The sequence below is a fragment of the Macaca thibetana genome, chromosome 13 (assembly GCF_024542745.1).
Source record: "Macaca thibetana thibetana isolate TM-01 chromosome 13, ASM2454274v1, whole genome shotgun sequence".
Taxonomy (NCBI): Eukaryota; Metazoa; Chordata; class Mammalia; order Primates; family Cercopithecidae; genus Macaca; species Macaca thibetana.
Window position 1 is genome coordinate 58,158,468 of NC_065590.1, and position 17,383 is coordinate 58,175,850.

General features: G+C 40.7%; 2 pseudogenes across 1 annotated transcript in view; both read left to right on the plus strand.

Moving 5' to 3' along the window:
• Positions 1–17,383, plus strand: part of LOC126934259 (uncharacterized) — a 1,193,286-nt pseudogene that overhangs the window by 668,386 nt on the left and 507,517 nt on the right. The window lies entirely within an intron of this gene.
• On the plus strand, positions 11,833–13,155 carry LOC126934246 (C-terminal-binding protein 2-like; annotated as a pseudogene).

Here is a 17,383-nt window from a genome sequence, read left to right on the forward strand (position 1 = left end):
TATCTGGGCTTGCCAAGCATGTTACTTATTCCTCTGCTCAGAACCCGCCAGGGGCTGCTGCCATCTATTGTAGCAAGGCCTAGCTGCTCAGCTTGGCAAGCAAGGTTCTCTCCAAACCTGCACAGGCCTGCTTTCGCCACCTGGGCTCCCATTGCTCCCCACCAATACCCTCTCTGAGGACTAAACCAATTCCTTCCCCATGTCACGCTCGTTCCCACCACCTTCCCTTTGTCCATGCTGTGTCCACAACCACCTTTTCCAACCTTCACTGATGCCTCATGTCTCCAAATTCTCAAGGCACTGATGTCTTTATTTGTTCCAGGTCAAATACATTTACATTTCTGTTTACATTTCTGTATACCCTGTAGTCCCTGCCACAGGCTGGATTCATAACAAGTGTTCAATAAATGTCATTGAGCGGTTAACTCTCTTCTGGGTAAAGAGAGTTGAAAGTAAATGAATATATTTCTTGGCAAAAGTTAAGATAAAAAAAGGAAAAGAACATTCAATGAATACTGACAAGGAACTACATTGTGCTTTTCATGTTATCTCAGAAATTCTTCACAATAATTCTATGAGATTATTTTTTAATCTGTAAAATGGGGTAGCACAACGTTCTGAGGAGGTTAAGAAACTCTACCAAGGGTATACAATTTGTAATAAACAGAGCATAATTTAAACTCAAGTCAATCTGACTCCAGAGCATATGCTCATTCCAAGAGTTTTTATGATTTCCACCACTGTCATTATGGCCACGTCCACCTGCAAAAGGGCTGAGCCATTTAGCTGTAGAGAGACTTCTCATGGTCACTCTCTGCATCTTTGCAGGCCACAGGCCTCAGGTAAACAACTGCAGACACAAATCTATCCACAGCAAGGCACAAGCCTTCACATTTTTCTTGACCTCTTCTCCAGAAGGGTCAATAAAACAGGCCAAGAGCACCAGTTCTTTGGGCCCCTTCCCACATGTCTATGCTCCTCCTACCTTTGGTCAACTCACTGATTAGGACAATGGTGAAGAAAGACTTGAGTCATTCAAATACACAATAACTAAAGGGTAGTATGAGAAAAAGGAGACTCCTTTCTCTACCCCATCCTAGCCATGTGTGCCTGGGTAAATCTCTTCATTTTTCTGAGATTCAGCTGTCTCATCAGTAACGTAAGATTCTTTGAGACTCCACAAGATGGTGTGACTCTAAGTGTTACATAAGTGTGGAAAAATTAAGACCCTAGTTCAATTTTACCTCTTTTGGAGAAGGGATTCAGCCAAATAATCAAAGTTCATTCTAAAGGACAATTTAAGGGTAAAATTATAACTCTTGCACAAATATAAAACATAAAAGGAACCTGTGTGAAATATTTTATATGACCTATTAATTGATGAGAGAACAGTAAAATGTTACACTCAATGCAAATAATTCAAAGAACATATAGACAAACAGGAATGCTAAAATAAATTTTAAAATAGATGTGGTCAATATCCACATGGCAATAATGCATTGCATTTCATGAGAAAAGAATCATTGGCATTATGCTTAGGTTCTATTATACAACTTAAAGAGATTTAAAAACCACTTATAAACAATGAGAGGAATAGACCATTATAGCATCAGATAATCCAGATGAGTATGCTAGACAATACCTAGAATCCCATAGAATACCCAGTAATCTCTCTTTTATTCTGTTTTTTTTTTTTTTGGTGGGGGGGAGGAGTTATTGCAAAGTCTTTTATACAATTAACATATATCCTATCTTTCTCAGATTGCATTCCATGGGAGAAGCAGGAAAACAGTGATAAAGTCAACAATGAAAGAGAAGAAATTGAGCTGAACAGTCAGAGCCTTATAAGCCAGACCTGGCTTCTCTGATTTTACAGGACATCCTCTATTCAGTGGGCATGCTGTGGCGAGAATCCACACCAGGTCAGTTGTCTTGGGCACCTAAGCCTTCTTCCCAAGTCTTAAAACAATCCTTCCTGAAAGAGGTACTCAGGAATGGCTTGCGATTAGGTCCCTGTAACATAATTTTTTTTAAATCATAGCATTGCCCAGGGAAGAGAAACATCAGTATCACCTGGGAGAATGGTAGAAATGCAGATTCTAGGCCATGGCTCTAATGTCCTGAATTAGAATCTGCATTTTTCATGATTTCCATGCGATTTGTATGAAAATACGTGTTTGAGAAGCCATGATTTAATTAAAATATCACAGCACTCCCACTAATTAAGTAACTGTGCCATCTTGATCAAGTCAATTCACTTTATGGGCCTCAGTTTCCTCACTGTAAACTGAGTGGCTGGGTCCTCAGTTAAGGCTGGGTCCCTGGCCTTGAAGATCCCCTCCTGGTCTCTGAATTCATTTTCTAATGATCTCTCTCTCTGATGTCAAGCTCCAAGGCCAATGTCATGCCACCTACCTCTGGAGCTTCAGTCATGCAGAGATTTAGCTAAGCCATACTTACATTTTCCTCTGTGTCCTTCTCTGGGAAAAATAAATTGACACAGTGACTCTAATGACATTATCCCTCTGTCTGGAGTACCAGCAATGTGCCAGGATTCCCTGAGAACCGAATGAGTAAGAAATTGCACCATCTGCTTTCACGTCAGGAATTTCCACAGTTTTGCTCCCTGATGGAGTGTATTGCCTTTTAAATCCCAAAATAATCAATTCTGACGAGAAAAAGTCAGATATCCTTTTCAAATTATGAAAACACTCACAACACTCACCAATTTCCTGACAACCTGATATAAGGAGAAAGAATTATCCACTTATTTTTAACTTATTTGTTTTCTTCAAGCAAGCCTGCTTGTTCTGCAGGGAACCTCTGACCTCAGGGCTACCCAGAAGAGCACAGAACTTTACAAAGCCCTCTCCCCACCATGACAACCTACAGCCCCCTCTGTAGTGGGCCAGAACTGCACTAGGTCCATGTTTATGGGGGGGTGGGGAGTAGTCTGTAAGGAGACTTCCACATTTGGATGCAAATAGTGCTACTTACATGCAGATGAGGTATTTTCCACTATTGTCCTTTACTACATGAACACGGGTACTACCCCAGGATGTGCTCCCAGTTGAACTCCAATGCCTGTCTGAAATCTGTGTAGGGCACAAAGATTCTGAACCACTGGGCTCCACAGCGATATTTCAGCTCTCACTGCACTACAAGCACCACCACACTCATCAAGAGAAACTAACCTGCAGCCATTTCCCACTTCTGTTCATTCAGCTCCCAAGTCTGCCCCTGGGTACCAGAACCCTCCTGCTACCACACTGATCTCTCCTCTCTCCCCAGAGTATTCAACTATTCACTGGGAATTTGTGGAACACCGATTCTCTGCCGAGTCCTGTACCCAGAAGCTCAGGCTTTGGTGGTAAGCAAGACAGATACAGTCTTAGATCTCTCATGAAGCTCAGAGTTTGTTGGGACGCACAAATGTTACACGGATAGACACCCAAGTCACATCAATACACAATTTCAGACTAAAACAGTGAGGCCTGATCCAGTCCTGACATTGAAGCAGCCTTCCATGGTGGATTAATTTCCTGAACAAAGTATTTCTCCCCATATCCCACAATTTCTTAGAGTGACTCTCCCCTATACAGTCAAAGGAATTCTATACTCTAAAAAATGAACAGAATTTTTATAATAAGAATACAAAGACAAAGAAACAGTCCATTCACAGATTTTGAATTCCAAAATACACTTTTAAATCTGCTATAAGAGCAAACTGACTTGGAAACCAAAGCTTTCATTGGCAAGAGCTGGGTTTCTGGAGAAGTAAGAGCTTTCTGAGTTCTCAAAACCTACATTTGAGGATCAATCAGAAAACATTGAAGGAATCAGAGTATCAGATTACTCCATAATAATGCTTCAAAAGGAGAATAATTGAAGAATGAATGCACATATTTACATGGTCCCAGGGGTTAGCTGTAAGAGGGAAAGTCAGCATATTTCGTGGATGTCTTATCACCAGGAAAAGCAACATGTTCACAGAGGTTGGGTGGTGGACTGCCCTGCTACGGAGGATATGAGAACATTCTTAAGTCTCTGTTGACAATCATCACCCCTCCATGGTCAGATAAGATAGCACACCTTGATAGAAGCCAGAAGGACAGACACCATGACTAGAGATAAACCTAAAAGCAGTCACAGAAATAAACACTATGTGGCTAGAGACCAAGGACTTGATATCCCCCCAAATGCCTTAACACTTTGCAAGCACCCCCATGAATCAGACGTATCCCCAGGGAGACCCAAAGGTGAGAAGAAGCATCCCAAATGACTAAATTTAATTCTGGAATTACAGAGAAAATCTTGGAAGTGATTGGGTTTAATGGATTAGCAAGATTGTGGGGGTTTTCCCCACCATTAGACAAAACAAGGCTTAAAAGTAAGAAAGCTGAGAAACTGAATATACAGCAGTTCATATGTGTTGCACACCTGAGTTATGTGGGTTAAACAGAGGACATCTACTACACTTCTCTGAAATGTGACATTAAACAGGGACATACTAGAAAAGTAGATATTTGCAGGGGGATCAAATTCTGAGCGGGAACAGCACAAATGATTTTGAGGTCCTTAATCAATGCAGGATTTGCTTAGCCTAAGAATCAATGGTCAGTGAGTCTGGAACAGTGTGAGGTTTGGCATAGCATGAGGCAGACTCCACATCAGGCAGAGGTTTTTTTTTTTTTTTTTTTTTTTTTTTTTTTCAGATGGTGTCTTGCCCTGTTGCCCAGGCTAGAATGCAGTGCCTCCTCCTCCTGGGTTCAAGAGATTCTCTTTCGTCAGCCTCCCAGATAGCTGGGATTACAGGTATATGCCACCATGCCCAGCTAATTTTTTTTTAAGTACAGATGGGGTTTCGCCATGATACGCCAGGCTGGTCTTGAACTCCTGACATCAGATGACCCTCCCAAAGTGTTGGGACTACAGGAATGAGCCACTGCACCCAGGCTGAGGTTTCTTGCTAAAAAGTTTGGACCTCATCATCAGAGCAAGCAATGGGGAGGCACTATAGAGTTGTAAACAAGGGAGTTATATACTATCAGCCATATGTTATCACAAGACGATTCACTGATTTAAAAACTTCATCCTCTGCTGCAATCAACCCCACCACCCACATCCTCGCACACATTCATCTGCCCCAAAGGTTCTCCTAGTTCACTGCCCCATGTTCCAGGACTCCTTTCTCGCTCAGCTGGTGGGCTTACCCCCCTTTCTACAGAGCATTTCCTGCCCTTGGTCTTTATTTCTCAATTTCTCAATGAGATTACTTTAGAAGTTAAGATGAGAGTATCAGCTGCCATTATTACATATAATAATATTTTGGTCAGAAACCAGAGAATGACCTCATATTGCCCAGTTAATTACCCCTAGTCCCTCCCAACAAAGTTCTAGGAAGGTATTCACAGAAAACAAATGCAGAATGGAAATCAGGGTACCATTTTATTCTCAGCTGCATAAGAATGCTCTATGCTTGTGCATAGCTCTAATTAAAGGCTGAGTTGGATCAATGTTCAAGGTCAAAGAAAGGACCCCTATTTACTCTCTCCCTTTTCTAAATATTACAACAAAGATACTCATACTAACAAGTGCGAATGAGATAAACAGCTGAGACCATTAAAAAGGGTAAAAAGATTGGGTGCTGATCTTTTTAGACATAATTAACCCCACTCCACCCCTCCCTTTGAAGCTAATCAAAGTCTCAGGCTTTGACCAATCACCTGAGCAGAAGGGAGATGAAACCGCAAACCCGACAAGGAGAGAGGTAAAAGTATTCAACCCCATCTTTGTTGCCAAACTTGGCATTATAGCTTAATCCATTGGATTGATGGGCTAATCCAATATCAGTCACAAAATGTGGCTGTCACCCTTGAGGGAAGAGCCAAAAAACTCTTGGGAAAATCTTGTTCAAAAAACCATTGTGTGAATCAGATGAGAAGACAGGCTCATCATCAGCTCACTGCTGGTTAAAATCGTGTCCTTGGTGCATTGCCTCACCTGTGAAAATCTGCATTTTGAAAAAGGACTGCAGGAGGAGGCTCAAAGGAATTCATTGCTATCCTTGCAAAGTCAAGCAGGAAGAAAAGCCCACGTAGGACACATTTTTGACCAGGGGGGTTTTCAAGAGCCTCTCAAAAATCACATACCATAGATTACTTTCATCTTTCTCTTCATCTCTTCATTGTTCTTTTCAGGCTAGATCTGAGATAATTTTATAAGAAAAGCTGATTCAAGGAAAAAAAAATCATAAAATATTTTCACTATCATTGCTACCAATCAAGCATGACCAAAGTTCAAACTTTATTCCCAGGTTTTCCCCAAAATGTTATCTCAAACACTGATTTGTAGTCTGTTTTCTACCATTTAACAGCAAAAAGTTAAAGAGAATATTACTTTTTTTTCTAGGGGAAAACAATAGATTGTTACATCTTATAAATCAGATTTTTAAAAATGAAGACTATGGATGTGATCACTTAAATGCCAGCTGAAGTAGAGAAAAATGAGAGAGGGAAATTTTCTAGTCACAGGAGTGGTAGACTTTCTTCTTCTGAGTCAGCCATGCTGAGGGACGTTCCTAGTCACTGCCAGATGCCATCATTCCCTGGCCCTCCTACGGGAACCTTGAAATGATCATTTGAACATGATGGCAAAGAGTGGCGGGAGCATAGTGGTCCCATCTTGATCTCAGAGGAGGCTGCAACATTTCCTACTCTCAGAGATTGCAACATTTCCTACTAATTGTCTTGCAAAAAAAAAAAAAAAAAGATACAAAATTATGCAAAAGTGGCAAGAACAAAGAGAAACAAAAAGAAAATCCACTTTCAGCAAAACTGGAAGACAGTTAAAACCTCAGATCCCTGCCTTGAATGTTTGTGTCCCTCCAAAATTCATGCTGAAACTTAATCTCCAATGCAACAGTATTAAGAGGTGGGGGCTTTAGGGGGTGATTAGGTCATGAGGGCTCCTCCCTTGTGAATAGGATTAGGAACATTTTTCAATGGAGGAAACTAGCTTGGCCTAGTTTGCCCTTCCAGCTTCTATCATGTGAGAACACAGCAACGAAGCATCATCTTCGAAGCAAAGACTGGGCCTTCACCAAGCATCAGACCTACTTGTGCCTTAATCTCAGACTTCCCAGCCTCCACACTGTGAGAAATAGATTTCTGTTATTTATAAATTACCCAGTCTCGGGCATTTTGTTATAGTAACACAACAGACTAGGATAAAAACTGATACTGAGTGTGGGATGTTGTTATAATAAATAACTAAAAATGTGGATGGATGTGCCTTTGGAACCGGGTAATGGGCAGAGGCTGGAAGAGTTTGGAGGAACAGGCAAGAAAAAGCCTGAATTGCTGTGAATGGAGCATTGAGGGAGATTCTGGTGAGGGCTCAGAAGAGGAGAGTTGTAGAAAAAGCCTCATTTCTCTCAGATTATCTAAGTGGTTGTGAACAGAATGTTGGTAGAAATAAAGACACTAAAGACCATTCTAATGAGGTCTTAGATGGAAATAAGTATTAACATATGATATTGGAGACTGAACGAAAGGCCATCCTTGTTATAAAGTGGCAGAGACCGAATTGTGTCCTTGACTGAATGGTGTCTTTGTCCTAGTGTTTTGTGGAAGATGAAACTTAAGAGTGAAGAACTAGGATACTGGGCATAAGAAATCTCTAAACAAAGTATTGAAGGGGCTGCATGGCTGTTACTTCACTACTTATAGTAAAATGCAGAAAGAGAAAAACTAAAGGCACAATTTTTAACCAAAAGGGATGCTGAACTTAATTGGGAAATTCTCAGCCTGTAAAGTAAAAATGAGAAAATACATTCTGGAGAGAACACCAAGGATGTAGCTAAGCAAACATTTTGATAGGGAGATTAGTATAAATAGAAGAAAGTTGGGTGCTTTCATCAAGATGATGGAAGAATGACCTGAAAGGTATTTTGGAGATGTTTGAGGCTACCACTCTCACCATAGGTCAGAGTACCAGGGCTTTGAAAGCAGAATGGTTTCAAGGGGCGAGCCCAGGGTAGCATGGGACTTGGGACTTGCTGCCTAGAGCCACCCCAAGTTTCTGCTCCACACATGCTAATGCAGCAATCCTTAGCTACCCTGGGTGTGGCTTGGGCTGCCATTCCAGAGGGCACAAGCTATAAGCCTTGGTGGTGTCCACAAGGTACTGATTCTGCAGGTGCAGAGTGCACAAGTTGAGGAGGCATGGTTACCACCACCTAGATTCCAAATGGTGCCTTGGAGAGAGCTGGGGCGCAGGCAGAGAACTTCCACAGAGATGGGCCACCACAGAGCATCCCCATTAAGGCAATGCCCATTACAGCTATGGGGTCAGGGCCACTGCAGAGAGCCTCCACTAAGGGGATTCCCTATGAAGCCTTAGAGGTGTGGCTTCCCCCAAGACTGAAAAACTGTAGATCCACCAATGTCCAAGTGTAGCCCAAGAGAGCTACAGGTTCTAGGCCTCAACCCATGAGAGCTATAGCATGGACTGTACCCAGCAATGCCATGGAACAGAGTCCCCTGAAGCCTTAGGAACACAATCCCCATCCAAGTATCTAAAAATTGGGACATGGAGTCAGAGATTATTTTTGAGCCCCAAGATTTAATGCTGTTTGCCTTGTTAGGTTTTAGACTTACGTGGGACTTGTTACCCCTTTTTTCCTTCCTATTTCTCCCAGTTAGAATGAGCATGTCTATCCTATGCCTGTTCCAACATTGTATCTTGGAAGCATATAGCTTGTTTGATTTCATAGGCTCACAGCTGGAGGGGAATTTGCCCCAGAATGAATAATACCTTGAGTCTCAGCCATATCTGATTTAGATGATATTTAGATAAGACTCTGAACTTCAGACTTTTGAATTCAATCTGCAATGAGTTAAGACTTTAGGGGCTACTGAGATAGAAAGAATGTGTTTTGATTATGTGAAAGACTTCAACTTTGGGGGCCCAGGGGTGAAATGCTATGGTTTGAAAGTCTGTGTGCCTCCAAATATCATGTTCAAACTTAATCTCCAATGCAGCAGTATTAAGTGGTAAAGCCTTTAGGAGGTGATTAGGTCATGAGAGCTCCTCTTTTGTGAATGAAATTAAGGCCTTTAAAGGGGCTTTATATAGCATTTGACCCTTTTTGCCCTTTTGTTTCTTTGGCTATGTGAGGACACAGCATTAGTCCCCTCCAGAGGGCATAGCAACAAAAAGCTATCATGGAAGCAGAGACCAGAGAGACCAGACTCTCACCAGACACTGAACCTGCCAGTGCCTTGATCCTAGACTTCCCAGACTCCAGACTATGAGATACAAATTTCCATCATCTATAAATTACCCAGTCTCAAGTATTCTGTGATAGCAGCACAGACAGACACCGATATACACACCACCTCTCCCTACAAAAATTCAAGAGCTGCAAACAACAATTGTAATTTAGAAGAGGCCATGCAGGAAGGAGCCGGAAAACAGATTCCAGAGAGAAAGACTAAACTGCAGCTTCCAAAAAGTGTGAAACAACATATACTCCTTGAAAGTGAGGGGCACACACTGTGATGCCAATTTTAGTTTGTAATAGGAAGAACAGGGATATGCAAACTGAGGGTATACCTGTGAGATCCAAGAAACAGGGGAAGCTGGGATAAATGAAGAAACATATGTTTTCCATCTGTGTCTATGGCATCAGAAGAAGATAGAGAAATGTATTTAAAATAATAGTAAATTAAAAGTAATAGAGCTATCTTCATTGAGTGAAGACTAAATGAAATTACACACAAAATCCTGGATCATAGAAAAAAATAACTAATCTGAATAGCCTTGCTCCTCCCTTACACATCTAGTGGGTCAAGAAATGTTTGCCTCTTTTAAAGCTGAGTAATTTTTTAAAAAAAGCATAGAATTTATACAAAGGTAAGAGGAGAAAAAAGAAAAGAATAAAGAAAAGCAAATGCTTTCTAAAGAAAAGCAAAGAATATAGAACAGTGCCACGGAGAAAAGGAAAATTGTAATAGAAATTTAAAAGAACTAAAAAACAATGTTCTCTGTTAGACATGAACACAAAGCTCATATGCAAGAACTCAAGGAAGAAAGAGCAAAACAGGAAGAGCTAATTATGGGCTGGAAGCATTCAGAAAAGAAGAAAAAAAAATAGAGCCCTCACAGAAATAAAAGCAAAATTAGAAGGAGCAAAAGGGAAAATAAACACCAGTTAACACAGTATGAGACATAAAAAGGAGACATGAAGGAAAGAAAAAAAAAAGTGGAAATAAAGTTTAAAAGACTTCAGAGAAGGAAATTGATATGGAAGACAGTTAAAGGATATCCAGAATAAAGAATGAGAATGTCCAAAAAAGAGCAAAGAAAAACTGAAAGACTTAATAAACAAATGGACAATATCAAGACCATATATACAAACACAACTATGACCTACACTCTGTAGTGACCAGGGAACCAAATAACAACCCCTGTAGGAACTGGCCCAAAACAGCTAGGACTTAGTCAAGAACTATCAGCTTCCTTAATTCTGTGTTCTCCTCCACCCCTGCAACCCTCCCCACCCACTTCCAATTAAGAACAGCCTGAGAAAGTCAAATACACTCCCCAAACCAATCACAAAACACATCACTTCTAGTTAGGCAACTGTCTAGGTTAAACAACAACAACAACAACAATAGAGTCACAAAGTCAAGAGGGAAAATAGCCTGGCCTCACATTTCTTTGTAGCAATGTTCAGTGGTAGAAGAGAGTAGCACAACACCTATGAAACCTTCTGAAAAGAAGGTGAGATCCAAGGATTTTTATATTCTTTGAAACTGTGATTTAGGTTTAAATAAAATGGACAAATTGGATTATTTGCATAAGCCCTCTTATTTGCAAGAGGAATCTACTAGAAGCCAAACGCCATCCAACCAAAAGATTACTAGAAAAGTTATGACAAAAAGACAAGTAAAACAAAGACCCCTTTGCTTAAATGGATTACCAAACTTAAAACAAATGCCAAGTGAAGTGACAGAACAAAATGCGAATGTTATATGCCCTGACAATGTAGAATTATTATAACTAACAAAAATCAACAGAGGAAGAAAAAAAGATGAGAGGCATGGTAGATACAGTGATTCTGCTGAGGATAAAGGATAAGCTTTAAAAAAATCAAATCAAAGACCTAATTATATAGAACAATACAAAAGCAAATAGTAAGAAGATAATATAATTGTAGTACCAGGAGGCAGAGCAGGAAACAGAGAGGAAAAGATATGCCCTCATTCTATCCATTGGCCATAGGAGAAAATCAATAGGTACTAAATAAAGAAATAGAGGATTGGGATGTTATATTTGTTATACTAATAAATGTGAAAGAGTTAAACCCACCTCTTTATAAAGACATTCAGAATATACCACAACATAAAATTGAATTCTGTGCTGAATATAGATTCTCATAAAAGCTGAAAATAATAGAATGGACAAAAGCATGTTAGGCAAATGCATACAAAAAGAAGAAAATCACAATCTGAATATTATACAAAATTAAATTCAGGCTAAGAAGTATTTAACAAGTCAAGGAAGGGTATTTTATAGTACCATAGGGTACAAATTTCAATGAGGATAAAATAATGTGAATATATATGAGCTCTAGAGTAATACAAAGCAAAATCTTTAGGACATTCAAAGTGAAGTAGAGAGAAAAATCACATCAGGCTACAGAGTTAGTGGACAGGTTTATATTGGGTTCATAGTGGCGTCATGCACGCAGACTCCCGCGAGTTCCTCTAAGTTCTTACAGGATTGCTTTGCCTGTTGATCTGAGATTTGCACAGTTCCATAAGAATGGCCCTTGTGGATAAGCACAAGGTCAAGAGGCAGTGATTGGACAGAATCTGTGAAGGTATCCGCCCCCAGGTCCTGAACGGCCCCGGGCACCACACCCCCTGTGGTGCTGCTGGACCACCGCAACTGCACCGTGGACATGCCCATCCTGAAGGACCTGGCCACCGTGGCCTTCTCTTATGTACAGTCCACGCAGGAGATCCACCATAAGGTTTTAAATGAAGCCGTGGGCGCCATGACATGCCGCAAAATCACCTTCGCCAGGGAGGACCTGGAGAAGTTCAAGGCCCTGAGAGTGACTGTTGCGGATAGGCACTGGCCATGACAATGTGGACATCAAGGCTGCCTGTGAGCTCGGGATTGCTGTGTGCAACATCCGTTCCGAGCCAAGGAAGAAACAGCCAACTCCACCATCTGCCACATTCTCAATCTGTACCAGAGGAACTGTGGCTATACTAGGCACTGCGGGAAGGCACGCAGGTACAGAGCATGGAGCAGAGGTGGATCAGGAGCGGCCGGCATCCCTGGGAAGACGCTGGGCCTCATCCGCTTCAGTGGCACGGAGTAGGCGATTGCAGTTCAAGCCAAGGCCTTCGGATTCAGTGTCTTATTTTATAACCCCTACTTGCAGGATGGGATAGAGCAGCCCCTGGGCCTGCAGAGGGTCTATGCCCTGCAGGATTTGCTGTATCAGAGTGACCACCTCTCCATGCACTGCAGTTTCAGTGAACATAACCACAACCTCACCAATGACTTTACTATAAATCAGATGAGGGAGGGAGAATTCCTTGTGAAGGCAGCCCGTGGTAACTTGGTGGACAAGAAAGCCTTAGGACAGGCCCCCAAGGAAAGCAGGATAGAGGGGCAGCCCTCGACATGCAGGAATCAGAGCCCTTTAGCTTTATTCAGGGTCCGTTGAAAGATGTACCGAATTTCATCTGTACTCCCCATACTGCCTGGTACAGAAAGCAGGCGTCGCTGGAGATGAGAGGCAGCTGCCACCGAGATCTGCTGAGCCATCACAGGTTGCATTCAGAAAGCTTAAGAAACTGTGTGAACAAGGAATTCTTTGTCACATCAGCACCTTGGTCAGTAATAGAACAGCAAGCAATTCATCTCGAGCTCAATGGTGCCACATACAGGTATCTGCCAGGCATCGTGGGCGTGGCTCCAGGAGCTCTCCCTGCAGCCAAGGAAGGGATCATCCTTGGAGGCATCCCAGTGACTCACAACCTCCACACAGTGGCACATCCTTCCCAAGCTCCCTCTCCCAACCGGCCCACAAAACACAGGGACAATCGAGAGCACCCCAACGCGCAATAGCGGAGAATGCCAAAAGGTAATCCTTCTGATACACTTGGGACCAAGAGACAGTGAAAAAAATAGATAAAATAAAATAATTTGACAGTCTTTTTAACTGATTCTGGACATATGCATCATTGATGTTGCAGTGTTAAAACTACAAGAGCTAGAAAACTGAAAATGTCATCTGCTTACGGAAGTGCTGAAAGACTAGGATGTGATTTATTAACAACCAACTTCTGTTATTGTGTGTTAAGTTTTTCATCTGTCCATCAAATCACACAAAATAAACAGAGCTTTTTCCTTTGTCAGTCCCTTGGGCATAGCAGGTCCTGACACCCTGTTCTAGAATGTTGCATCAGGAGTTCAAACATCAAAATAAAAATTAAGAGGAAATCCTTATCCTGTGACTCTGGTCCCTTCAGTCTACAGGGGCTGGTTACCTCTTTTTGCTAATAGGAAGATTGCATTACTACAAAATAGGGAGAAAACTGTTTGCCTGTGGTAGACACTCGATGCACAGGATTGAAGACAGTACAGGCTCCTGTTCAGAGAAGTGTCTCTCACATCTGAAATGCATACCGAGCAGACAAGTTGGTTGTTCAGTAAAACCCTCTAATGATGCAAAAACAGTGTTGAGTTTCACAAGCTGTTTGTACTCAAATATATTTTCTCAGTTTCAGATCCTCTACTATTTTATTGAGTGGAAAGACTTGAACTAAAAGGTTTAAGAAGATCATGTTGCATTTCCTTATGTCTCAGGAAAGACTTTTTCTGGTAACTTGTCAGATTGTCCATGAGCAAACCTACTTTTTTAGATACTGATAAAGTCTTCTTTTCTTCATGTGATACTTCATACAAGAATACTTCAGATGTGTTAGATGTGACTGACAAACAAATCCTATTAGATCTGTGTCAACTAGTTACATGTTCTATTCATAGTCTTCTGTGAATCATTTGCCTTTCTGTTTAAAAGGATGGCCTATTTTGAGCCTTTGTATACGTACATTCCTGTTTTTTTAACCAAAGAGATTTTAAAATTGTCCTAAACAGAAAAATAATGGCTATCGGAAGTGTGTTTTGTTTTAGTGTGAGTTGCCATTACTGTATTTATTGTAAAGCTGGACATTTAGCATTCACTGCCGTTTTCAGTAAAAATTAAAATAATACAGTGTCTTAGAGCTGACAAACAGCTCATATGCAAAATAGATAAGGAATGCCTATTTTTATATTGGATTGCTAAATAATAAACAACCTAATATAAAAATAGGTAAGGAGCTTACACAGTCACTTAACAAAAAGAATATTCAAATGGCTTTTAAACATATGAAATTTACCTAACCTTATGAGCTCCTTATGGAAATGTAAGTTAAAAATACAATGAGATGTCACTTTATTCCCATCAGTGTAGCTAAAATTAGAAAGGTCAACACCACCAAGCACTGGTGAGAATGAGGAGGAACAGGAACATTCATATCCCGCTGTTGGAAGAATCAACTCGCACAACCACTTTGAAATCTGTTAGTGCTTTTTTTTTTTTTTTTTTTTTTTTTTTTTAACAATGCAACGCCTAAATCTGTACCAATAGAAATGGACCACACACACACACACACACAACCCCAAATGAATGTCTGAGAATGTTCATAGCAGCATTATTCATAAAAACCCAAATATCCATTAGCAGAGGATGGATAAATTTTGGTGTATTCATATAATACTACAGAACAATCAAAATTAGTGAATTGCTGCTACATATAACAGTATGTATGAATCTGATTATAGCTCTTTCAGAGAAGCTAAACACAAAAGTATACATACTTTATGCATATCAATGGCAATACATGATTTCATTTATACAGTATATGAGCACTAGCAAAACTAAGTTATGATTTTCAAAGTTGGGATGGTGGTTGCTTTGAAGAATTTGGAGGGGGAGTGATTGAAGAGCTATAGAAAATGTTCCTGGGATGCTGTTACAAGAGCATTCACCTTTTCATAAGTTAGCTGGGCTACACAGTTTTGATTTGTGCATTTTTCAGCATGCATCCCATACTTCAATTTAAAATTTCATTTTCAAAAGAAAAAAACTTCAATAGTCAAAAGTATTTTTAAGTTTATTTCTATCGGATTGAGCCACTGGAATTGCAGAGTTTATTACAACAGCTAAAACTATCCTAATTACTACAGAACTTTAGAGGTCATCAACAATTATTTTTACAGATAAGTCAACTGTGGCCTAGAAAATTAAGGGACTTAACCAATGTCACAGAGCTAGTTAGTGACAAGCTCTGGTCTATTAGCCTCCAAATCCAGTTGCTTTTTCTTTTTCACTATGTTTCACTGCCTCAACGTCATGTGCACCCCACTTAACACTCTCATCCCACTTGGCTCCCAATAAACAAACCATAATAACAGAAAGTGATATCTACCCACTCAGCAGACAATTTCATATGATAGTACCTACTGAAATTGCTTCTGAAATTACCTAAATGTCTTCCTGTAAACCTTAGTAATTGAGTTTGGCACATAACACACTTTGAAAAATAAAATACTTTTCCCAAATCGAACACTTCATTAGTTAATTCCAAGTGTTTTGCTACCCCTAAATCATGCATCTATTTTGCAGTTTTTGTAACCTATTAGCGTTGTGATGGATTAGATGTTTTAATTAAGCCAAATGATGTCCTATAATGTCCCTAAAGAGTGGTATGAATGGAAAACTTTAAAATAAACACATCTGGACAAAAATCAAATGTATGAACAAAGAAAATCATATGTTTTAGCCACTCAAAAGAACAAACTACAGAACCTGAAGAATTTTTTAAGAGAACGTAGTAGCATTTCTGGGCGTTTGTCTTTCAGTGAAAATCTCAGCCAGTCCTAGGCAGCTGTCCCCAGTTTTCAGCTTAAGTGAGACACCCACTGGAGGCTGAGGGAGTGGCAGAAGAGAACCCAATCCCACGCTTCATCTTCCCCAGCTAGGATTCCTGTTCTGGGGTATGGGAGTCAGGTTCAGAATCCTCCAAGTAAGAGTGTGTTGATCTCATCACAAAGAAAATTCAGCAGAATAATTTTGTGGAGCAATGGTGAAGTCAGCCTTCCCAGTTTCTCTCTCTCTCTCTCTTTTTTTTCTTTTTCCCTTGGAGACAGGGTCTCACTTTGTCACCCAGGCTTGAGTTCAGTGTCACAATCACGGCTCACGGCAGCCTCATCTTCCTGGGCTCAAGTGATCCTCCCACCTCAGCCTCCAAGTAGCTGGGACCACAGGCATGTGCCATGATGCCCAGCTAGTTTTTGTATTTTTTGTAGAGATAGAATTTTGCCATGTTGCCCAGGCTGGTCTTGAACTCCTCGGCTCAAGCGATCCTTCCACCTTGGCTCCCAGTGCTGGGATTACAGATGTGAGCCACTGCACTCAGCCCCCAGTCTCCATTCTTGACTACACTCTATCTTCTAGTATGTTGCTGTATAGATTGAATTGTGTCCCTCAAACTTCACGTCTTGAAATGCCAACCCCTTGATGTAACTGTATTTGGAGATAAGACCTTGAGGGAGGTAATTAAGGTTGAATGAGGTCATAAGGGTGGGGGCCTAAATATGATAGGACTGGGGTCCTTATCAAAAGGGGAAGAAGCATCAGAAATCTCTCCCTGCCCATGCACAGAGGAAAGGCCATGTGAGGACACAGCAACAAGATGGCTATCTGCATAAGGAGAGAGCCAGTATGAGAAACCGAATCAGCTAGCACCTTGATCATGGACTTCCCAGCCTCTAGAACTGTGAGAAAAATAATGTCTGTTGTTTAAGCCACCCAAGCTTAAACATTTTGTTATGGCAGCCCAAGCATACTAATACACTTGCTAATTTGGGTGACTATGTTGCTGCCAGATCATTTCTGGGCAAAATCTTATCTTGGTGACATTTGCATCTACAGAGGCAGCACCTAAAGACCCCAAACTCTTCAATATCAAAAAAGATTGATCCCAAATGGTGAAATTCTAGGCATCATGACAGACCTTGCAAAGAGTTATGTGTAGGAAATAAACTGGCAAGTTTAGATGGAGACAGATCAAAGAACTTTAAATATCTAGCTAAGAAGTGTGGAATTTATTTCAGAGACAATGATGAGTCACTGAATGTGAGAAGAAGCTATCATGACCAAAGCTGTACTTCGGAGAGATAACTCTGCCAGCAGTGCAGAAAAATTTTATTATTACTATTATTTAAATGATTTTTATAATAGCTAGCG